The sequence below is a fragment of the Octodon degus genome, unplaced genomic scaffold (assembly GCF_000260255.1).
Source record: "Octodon degus isolate 3935 unplaced genomic scaffold, OctDeg1.0 scaffold00101, whole genome shotgun sequence".
NCBI lineage: Eukaryota > Metazoa > Chordata > Mammalia > Rodentia > Octodontidae > Octodon > Octodon degus.
Window position 1 is genome coordinate 5,207,228 of NW_004524677.1, and position 10,457 is coordinate 5,217,684.

General features: G+C 51.2%; 1 pseudogene; it reads right to left on the bottom strand.

Annotated features, from left to right (window-relative positions):
- Nucleotides 1-6,218: 6,218 nt before the first annotated feature.
- Nucleotides 6,219-8,170, bottom strand: LOC101585362 (annotated as a pseudogene).
- Between the last annotated feature and the right edge of the window lie 2,287 nt (nucleotides 8,171-10,457).

Sequence of the window (10,457 nt, forward strand, 5' to 3'; positions counted from 1 at the left end):
ATGGAAGGAGCACTGGGCCTGTTCTACCTGTAGCAGCTGGGAAGCAGAGAGAAAGAGAGAAACAGACAGACAGACAGACAGACAGACAGACAGACAGACAGATGGAGAAACAGAAACCGAGGCAGAGAAAGACAGAGATGGAAAACAAAAACAGAGAAAGACAGAAAGAGGCCGAAGCTCCAGTGTGCTTCCTTGAAGCACTCCGATGGCCTCACTCCCATCCACCAAGGCCCACTGGCCGGTGGTTCCACCTCCCTCCTGGACCATGGGCTGGGAACTGAGCATTTAACACCTGGCCTTAGGGGACAGTCGAGATCTAAAGTACAGCAGGTGGGAAAAAGACCAAAGGACAGGAAGAGGTAGCTGCCACATGGCAATGGACATGAAATGATTAAAGGGACACCCTGAAAGGAAGAACAAAAACAGACACCCAGGGATACCACCTCCAGGGGAAAAGTCAGATCCTTGTTTCTCGGCACTGGCAAAGGGCCAAGGGGTGGGCTATTAGCTGGGGTCACAGTCTTCCCACTAGACAGAGCAGAAGGTAGCTGTTCCCTTTGCCACAAAAAAGTAGCCCAGTGGGATCAAGCCCCACATGCCAAGGCTGGAAGATCAGGCTTGTGGAGAAGGGGAATGTCCTCTTAGTGTAAAAACAGTTAATATCAGGCAGTTTTGTCCCACATACTGGGGGGAGAGGGGAGCATCTCTTTCTAGTTAAATCATTTTAAGAACCACGAAGCTTCTTAGAAAAGCCTAGAATGGAAAAGTAGGCAGACAGGAGGCACAGTAGTGCTGAGTTACGGCCCTGAAAATGTGTTCAAGTTCTTACCTTTGGCACCTTTGACCTTAACTGGAAATACGGCCTTTGCAGAGGCCATCAGGAATCTGCAGATGGGATTATTCTGACTTCACATGGGAGATGGGCCCTAAATTCACAGACAAATGTCCTTAGGGGGAGCAGAAAGGGCACAGAGACGTGGAGAGAAGGCCGTGTGAAGGCGAAGGCGAAGACTAGAGTGCGACATCCTCAAGCCAAGAAACGCCCGAGATGGCAGCAGTCACAGATGCTGAGAGAGAGGCTGGCAGGGGTTCTCCTCAGAGACTATGGAAGGAAATGGCATTTTGATTTTGGATTTCTGGCCTCCAGGAACTGTGAGAGAATATTTTCATTTGATTTTATAATACCCAGCTGGTGGTCAGTTGTTAGAGCTGCACTAGGAAACAAAGCCTTTATGAAACCAGCAGATCATTAATGTCACAAGAGGCCAGATGAGGCCCAGATTCCCCTCATGACTAAGGATTTTTAATGGCAACTTTGTGAGTCCCCACACCACGTACCCTTTAAAGTCCATACTTATTAAGGTCACCGTGTTATAGAAATCAGTTTCTAAGAATCTGCTTCTTTGCTGCTGTCAGGGGTCCTGAGCAGAAGTCCTGCAGTAACTGTGGGAGTGGAACTGATCCACCTCACTAGGCCCCTTGGGCCAAGCCACCTCTAGGCCCACAGAAGAGGTTGCGCTATGTGGGTCAGGAGCCTCCCCAAGCGCTTCCCCAAGTGTCTCTCTTCAGAAGCCTCCACCATGGAAAACTCTGGCCTCCCGATATGCCCAGCACGTCCATACTGGGGCAAGGAAATGTTTTGCCCATCTGGGCCTTGGTCCACTTGAGCAAGCAGCCATCCCCACCCCTCAGCTGCTTCACAGTGGCTTTTCTCACACAGAAGCCTCTAGACCCCTAGCAGAGATCCACGGCCTGTCAGGAACCAGGCCACGCAGCAGAGGGTGAGCAGCCAGGAGTATGTGAGGTGAGATGGACCTAGCCTGCTCGCTCCTCCTGACACAAAAACTGTCCAGTAGAAAGGCTATAGCCCCAGCAGACAAGGCTTCATCCATATTTACAGCTGTTTCACGTTACTTGAATCCCTTCCTGAGTTCCTGTTGGGTCCACTATGGCACTAGATTCATTCTCACAGGAGCTGAACACCAGAGTGGACTGCATATGAGATGGATCTAGCTTGCTAGCTCCTCCTGCCACAAAAATTGTCTTCCAGCCAGTCATGGTGGTTCAAGCCTGTAATCTCAGTACTTGGGAGGCTGAGGCCAGAGATTGCCACAAGTTTGAGGCCATCCTGGGTTACACAGTGAGTCCAAAGCCAGCCTGAACTACCCAGTGAGGCCTTATCTCAAAGAAAAAAGAAAGAAAATAGAGAAAGAGAAAAATTGTTTTCCACAAAACCAGACCCTGGTGCCAAAAAGGTTGTGTGGACACCGGTCTACAGACACTCATGGAAGTCCTTACTGTCACATTTGGGGAGGCCCTGCAGTGAGGTTTGGTGTACATTTTGATGGCAAGTATCCTGCTGTGTCCACCTTCTGTGTCTCAGGTGCCTGGCAGCATGGCTTGAGTCTAAATGTCCCCCAAAGGCCCAAGTGCTAAAGCTTTGGTTCCCCAGCCTGGGGGCTCTTGGAGAAAGGTAGAATCTTCGGGGGGTGGGGTACAGTGGGGAGGATGCTAGTCTCTCGGGGATGTGCCTTTGAAGGGGACACCAGAAGCCCACCCTCTTCCTCCCATCTCTGCTTCCTGATTGAACAGCTTCCCCACCACCATTTCCTGCCATGATGTTCCGCCCCTCACAGGCCCACAGAAACAGGGCCAAACGCCATGGACTGAAGCCCCTGAAACCATGAGCCAAAGTAACCCCTCCCTCTTTTTGCACTGACCATCACAGGCTCTTCACTGAGGCGGGAAGCTGACAATCACAATTGTACCCAATTAAATTTCAGTGTCCACCTTCCTCCAGCCATTGCTGGAGAATTTCTAGAGGGCTGACTCTGACAGTAGGGAGCCCATGGAGGGAGCGTAGGATCTGCCCAGAACGGCAGTAGGGCAAATGCTAGAGGGAGGCGACAGTGGGAAAATTGCTTTCACATCTGGTTGGATTGCCCTTGCCACACCAACTGGCTAAGCTACTGAAAGAAAATTGCCCAAGATTCTCAGGTCACAGCTGGCCACAGAGAAGAGGGACAGAGAGCCCGGGACTCATCCACACAAACGCAGCCTACAGTCCTGAAGGCAGCCTGAGGCACAGCTCCTGGTGTGAAAGACGGCCTGCTGGAAATGAGGATGACATTCACAGCCACTTCATTTTCAAACAGGCAAAAGAAATCAGAGCCCTTGCTTTTCATCTGCAGGGTATTTTCTTTAGGCAGCAGCTCTTAGCAATGGCCTTATCCGTCCTGATTAGCGCTGCCAGCAGAGGACTGGTTCCTCAGCACAGTGAGTCATCTCAGATCCTGACAACTGTAACCATTCCAGATGGTGAGAACATCAGTGACCATAATGGCCCTTCCTGTCAGCGTTTGCTGCGGATTGTTCTTGGAACCGCAGGGGACACACACAGGCTTGTATCCTGTAGAGATTTACAAGGGGCTGCTGCAAAGCAGTGACACTCACTCCACAAACCACATGCGGAAATCAGTTGCCTTTCTTTACAGTCACAGTTCCCAGGAGGGCAGAATCCAACTGTGTCTGCAAGGAGCAGAGCACTCAGGTGACCTGGCTGAACCCCAAGCAAGAAATGAAAAACAGGTGCACGCATCGTCCCCAGGCCCCAGCTGTCAGCTGGAACGTGCTCTGCAGACTTCTTTTGTATCACTGCTGAGATAGACCCGCGGCCCTCAGAGAATCGGGGGTCCAAGCTGTACATCTTCCAGCGTGAAGAGAAAGAAGCGATCTGTGGCTGCTTATGGATGGAGTCACCCAGAAAGCCCAATGTCTTGCGTTTCCAATTTCCCGGAAAGATATGCTACATTTAAGGGAAATAAAGCCAACTTTCAGGATTTGTGGAAATGGCTTCGAGAGGCAGTAAAACAAAGCACTTTCCACCCCCCACCTGAAATCTGGTTCTTGCCCGGGCTGCAAGAGTGAGCTAAGCATGGCTGGATTTATTTTTACAATTTGGAGGCTTACATGATAAAAAATGGCACCAGGCGAAATCTCATCATCATTACGGCCAAGTGAAGTGCTCATTTCACAATTGGTTGTTTAAAGTTAATAGTAAATCAGCTGAGCAGCCGCTAAAAAGCTGACGCATTTGCTTAATTCCGTGTTGTTACAGGCAGAGCGGCTGAGTTAATACATACGCTGAGACGTTGGCAGCTTACTCCTCTCGGTAGTAATCTTCATTTTTATGAATGGCTCATTTATTTTTTATATGTTCCTCTTTAGCCCTGCCCTCATTTCTCGCCTCTGCAATGAATCTGAAGCCCAGAATTCTGAAGGTGGAAGGGGAAGGATCCTTCACATTTTAATGGAGGCAATGAGCGGGCTGCTGCTTTGGACAGCTCCAAAGCCATGAAAATTGAAGAGGAAAAGAAAAAAATTAGAAAAACAAATCAGGGGCAGACACTGGCTTCAGAAATGCCAGTCAGCTGTTACTCGCTGGTCCACGCCCTGCGTGTTTTCTAAGGCGAGCTGGTTGCAAACCCAGGGCGTGACTCAGCCCCGCACTGCAGCTATCAGCTCACCTCCTGCAGGAGGAAACTTTGTATGCACACAGTATTTGGTCCCTTTCATCTCCTCCCCAGAGAATAAAAGCACATTCACTTGCACGGGAGAGTACGACCCTCCAAGGAAAATGTCCAGAGCCCTTGCCTTTCCTTTGTCTTTCCTCCTGGTGTGAGGATGGAGCCCAAAGCCTCACACAACCTGAACTAAGCAGGCGCTCTGCCGCTGAGCTCCACCCCCAGCCCTGCAGACCTTTGTCTTGAAAGTTACTGGGGCGGGGCGGGGCGGGGCGGAGGGAAAATGTCAATAACTCGGCTTCTCTTGCCTTTGCAAGGGGCCTGAAGGGTCTAATCTGCTCTGCCGAGCGGGTCCTGTATTTCCTGTGCCCGCCTCATCATCTGCTTTCTTAGGGCTTCGGGAGGAGTCTGAGCGTGCCTCAGTCATCTCCAAGTGCTATCTCCTGGCTTGGCTCTCCCTCCCAGTCTTCCTGAGGAACCGGGATGCACATGGGAAAATGGGCAAGAGATGGTAGAGCTCTTTGGGAGTCACATGCCACAGCTGAGAGCCATCAGAGGCTCCTCAAAATATGCTTGTGGGCATGGAGCCAGGATGTTAAGAACTTTGGCTCCAGGAAAAGCTGCAGGCCTCGGATCTTGAGTCTCTGGCTCACCGTGGTAGACTTATGAGCCCCGACCTTCAATGACTTGCTTAGCCTCGTGTTTCAGCTTCTGGGAAATGAGCACAGGAATACCTCTCGTAAGCTCGTTACTGCTGCCCTTAAGTGGGTTAGTGTAGGTGAATTACTGAGGGAATTGCTTGAATGTTTGTGTTTCTCCCAAACTCATATATTGAAATGGAATTACCAAGATGATGGTCTTAGAAAGTGGTCCTTCCAGAACTGATGCGGTCATAAGAGGTGTCCCCTCAGGAATGGGATTCTGCTCACACTGCTGAAAAAACCTGGCATCAGCCACATGAGGCAGGGTTTTGCAGGCACATAGGATGCAAGCATAATCAGTCATCAAGGCCTCTGCTGAGATTGCAAGAGAAAGCCTGGAGGCCAGGTAGCGTGTGGCAGGATGATGCATGAAGCTGTGACGCAGAAGCTGAAGCTGCAGTGGAGACCCCAAGAAGTTAGAGATGCTAAGAATGTGGAGCACCTACAACAGAAAGCCATAAGCAACAAGCAGAGCCACCAAAGACAGAGGTCGGAGGCCAGTTGAATCACAGCCAGCACGACCTAGGGTTATGGATGCCCCAGCCTGGGAACCCACTTCCCCCACCCACCGTGCGTCCCCACACCGGACATGGAGCTCTAGGATTCAATATTTGCCCTGCTTGCTTCAGCCCAGTGTCTCCTTATTTTTTTCCTGTCCCTTCCTTTTAGAATGGGTATACTGGCCCTTCCCACTGTTGCCTGGAGTTGTGCAACTTCTTCTTTGCATTTTTACAAAGGTTCACAGAGAGTTTACCTTAAGTCTCAGAGGACACTTTTTACATGGTCTCCTTTATTTTTTTATTTTTATTTATTTATTTTTACCATTTAACTTATTTTAATGTCTCTTCACAAATGGTGAAAAATACTAAAGAACAGACAAGGAATAATCATAATGTTGTGGCCAACATTATAAATATGGAATTATAAATTTAAAACATTTTCTGGTTTAAAAAACAACTCTGGTAGTCAGTGCAGCTCTGCAGGGTCTCTGCGTCTAGTAGGGCCGGTCTCTGCGTTCCTGATGGTGCTCACCTTTATCCATTTTTCCAGGTCCTCCATGTCCACCTCTGCTTCCTCCCATTTGTTCCATCAAAGGTCCAGGAAGGCCCGCTGGACCACCTCGTCTTCCTCCACCAAAGCCACCTCAGTCCATGCCACAGCCACCACAGAAACCACCTCTGTCTTCACCACGGTCACCTCTGAACATTCCACCAGGACCACTGTGGTCCATGAGGCCACCTCTTCCTTCCTGCATGCCACCAGGGCCACCTCTGCCATGATGGGTGGGAAGGGTGGCAGGAGGAAGCCTTCAAGTTTGGGGGCCTTACACTGGTTGCATTCTGTTCTCCAGGCGAAGTTCTGGTTTCCACAACCCGGATTGGGACATTGCCCATCTCCAGCTTGATGTTGGACGTTTCCTCCTCCAGAGGGGTTTCCACGGGAACCCGGGGGGCCTCTCGGAGGGAAGCCTCCTCTGTCTCCTCCATGACCTCCCATGCAACTCATGGGTCCCCCAGGACCTCCTGGGCCACCTGGACCGCCATGGAGCAATGGTGGCATCCCTCTGCCCTCACGAGGCAGCATGCCATCTTGCATGCTGCTCATTGGAGGCTTCTTCCAAGCAAGGGAGACTAAGTTTGCTTCCTTGAAAATCTTCCCCATCAAACCACTCCACAGCAGCCTTGGAAGTTGTGTCCCTCATAGGACACTGTGGCATCACCTTTGGGCTTTCCTGTCTCTTTGTTCAGGTAGATGTGGATCATGGGTTGTCCAGTTCTCTTGTTAATCTTAAGAATCCCACATTACTTAAAGAAGTCTGCCAGATCATCAAGTATCCCACTGTCATTTAGTCCTTGTGTGCAAATTACATTGTTGTCAGAGCCTTCATCAGGATCTATGAGATACCAGATCAAGATCTGGTCCTTCATCCATGGGTCCACCAGGCTTATCGAAGCCACCTCACTCTCCAGCGCTGCCCATTCCACCGCGTCCGCCTCTCCGCCCACCTCTGCTCATGCCTCCACGATCAAATCCCCTTCTTCCCCTGCCCTGGTTATCAGGGCCACTCATGCTCTGGTTTTCTTCTGGTCCGGAAAATCCTCCAGACTCCTGCCCATAAACACCCATGCTGCTAGGGTTGGCCTGGTGGAATGAACTCTGCTGCCTGTAGCTGCTGCTCTGTTGGCTATATTGACTTGGAGCCTGGCTGTAGGATCCAGTCTGGAGGGATAACTAGTGGGAGGCTGCTGCCCATAGCTGCTTCGTTGACCATAGCTACTCTGCTGTCCACAGCTGCTCGGCTGCGCATAGGTGTTCTGCTGAGAGTAACTGCTCTGATCATAACTAGTCGGCTGTGTAGAAGAATAGCTGGTAGGAGGACAGGATGGAGGTGCGGTGACTGGCTGCATCAGGGAGCTTCCAGGAACCTGGGGATAACTGTAGCTACTCTGTCCCTAGCCTAGGCTGGGCTGGATATAACCTCCTGTGCTAGACTGAGGTTGGTTAGTCTCAGTAGGCTTGTTACCACCCTGTGGTCTTGCGGGTGCAGTAGATGCTGCCTGCTGCCCATAGGCTGGGCTTAGGCTGAGTGCCGTGTGCAGACTGAGCTGCATAAGAAGCCTGGGTGGTGGCGACTGCAGCAGTGGTGGCGTCATAAGCACCAGTGCCACACCCCTGGACAGGTTGGTCATACTCCTGGGGAGCAGCTGGAGTAGTATAGCCAGTGGGAGGCTGTCCATGAGAAGTTGCATACGCAGTCTGCCCGTAGGTGGCAGGGGTCTGAGCCTGGGTATAGCTGACATCAGTAGGCTGTCCATAGGCTCCATAGCTCTGTTGCCCATATGCCTGGGTGGTCTGTGCAAATCCTTGAGTTGGCTGGGAGACGTTAGCACTGTAGCCCTGCTGGGCTGCAGCTTGGCTGTAGGTACTATAATCTGCGGATGCCATTTTCTCTCCTTCCTCCTCATTCTCTCCTACATGGTCTCCTTTAAACAATACTGGAACTGTCAGGATTTAGGGAACTCTTGGAGGTGAGCGAATGCATTTTGCATTGTGAGGTGGATGTGAGTCTTTCGGGCCTGGAGTGCAGCGCTATATCTTGCATGTGAAACAACGAACAGCTCACACAGTGTCCTTACAAAAGAGACCTCAGACAAGTAGCCAGCCCTTCTGCCAATCCAAGGACACAGGGAGAAGGTGTCATCTCCTCTAAGACATCTGGCACAAAATGATTTGGGCTACTGTTATTATTTCAATTTCCTGTGCCAAAGCAACCTCAAGTCGAAACACAAAAAGCCCATTCCTACCCATGACTCTAAATTTTGTTCATAACAGGACGACCCCATCCGAGGAATTAAGCTTATCTCTCTCCACATCCATACCGAAGGCAGCAGGAGGCATGCTCTTGGATGCCATGGTAGAAATGCTTGAGGGAGGTTTTCTCCTGGGTGGAAAACTGAAAAGACTTCCTCTAGCACAGGGAAGGAAGCGTTCACACTGCCCAGTAGATGAGAGCAGGCTCCACCGCTGGACCGCTCACAGCTTCAAGGAGGTCTTACACATCTGCAGGGCGGCCTGCGCTTTGCTCCCCCAGTGCGTGCCGCAGACTCAGAGCTCCAAGGAGAGCCGGCTCAGGGCAAGGAGCATCGGCCAGTTACCACGCCCTTGACCTTCGGAGCTCTTCCCTCCCAGACAGAGCTCCCTCTTCCTTCTGTCCTCCCCTCCTCCTCTTCTTCCACCGCCTCCTCCTTTCTCTTTCCACTTCCCTGCCGTCCTCTTTTCCTTCCTCTTAGACTCTATCTCTGAACCATCGAGGCTACACTCTCATTAAGCGTCGCTTCTGGGTTCCCGAGGCGGCCTCTGGAAGGCTGCCTGGCGTCTGCATTTCCACGAAGTTGCTCTCACACTTTTCATGCAATGTGAGAACTGTTGACTTGGAAGTTTGGTGTAGTAGTTTTATTTTACAGGGGAAACGGGCCCAGAGAAGTACAGAAGCTGCCCCCAGCTCGCCCAGACTGCTGATGGCAGAACCGGAGCTGGTGGCAGAGAGGGAGGAGGCTCTGCAAGCAAAGCGGCTTTGGGATCTCTGCATGTGAAGCCTTCGCAGACAAGCAAATATTGAATTTCATATCCTCTCCAGCTGGCGTATAGTCCTGGCCCCAGCAGTGTGGGACTTACTGCCATATTTTACAACAGACATAAATTCCACATTTCCGAATAAAACTAGAATCCAGTTTGTGCCCAATGAAAATAAATTAATTTTAATGAGGATCTCATTTATAGTGTTTACAGATTTTTGCTTGTTTCATTTGATACTTTAAAGCTATTCTACCTTGAGTGTTGATGTTGAACTTTTTTTAGGACAAAAAGAAAAGCCATTAATACAACTAACTGGCTAGCTTATAAAATTCCACAAGAATTATTAATTGCAACATAAACCTGATACAGCAGCAGAGAGCAGATAATAGAAGAGAGAGACAAGGAAAATGTCAGAGGTGAAGGGGAAAAGAGCAGCACTGAGACACTTCAGATAAAGTGGCAGCAGGGTGCAGGGGTGCCTGCTACCGTGTCGTGAGTAGCCTCAGGCCAGAGTCTTTAGGCTGGTGCTTGACACCGAGCGCCGCCGGCGCGGTGGAGCACTCGAATACGCAGCTTGCCTCGTGAAGGGAAGAGAAGCTGATGTGGGGAACAGCACGGAGAGACAGGGCCCCGCGGGGACTGTGGGGAAAGGGGGAACATGAAACCCGGAACGAGCCGGCGTCCACCTGCTCCTTTATGCGACAGTGCGCTTAGAAGCGCCCTCACGGCTCAGGGAGGCTGCCACACTTGACAGAGGCCGCAGCGAGTCCGCCAGGGCGCTGTTGTCTGCAGCAGGGCGGGATCCAAAGCTAAGCAGCAGGCTTCAAGCGCGGGCGGGCGGGCGGGCGGACTAGACGCAGCCGCTTGGCCGCTGTTTCCGGGAGGGAGCCCGCGGCTAGCCTGTCGAAGACAGAAAGCCCGCTGTTCTAACCTCATCCACGTACGTTATAGTTCTCTGGTTCAGTCCTTCCAAAAGTACGCGTTGCTTTCTAAAAATAACGATTGCATGAGCACTACTTCCGGAAGACCCACTTGGTGCTGTGACGCCACCACGTAGATGGGCTCTGAGGGCCGCAGAAGCCCGGAATCCGCCCAGAGACGCATAGCTGGGACTCCGGTCCGAGCCTGCCGCACCCTAGACTATCCTTCGGTCACC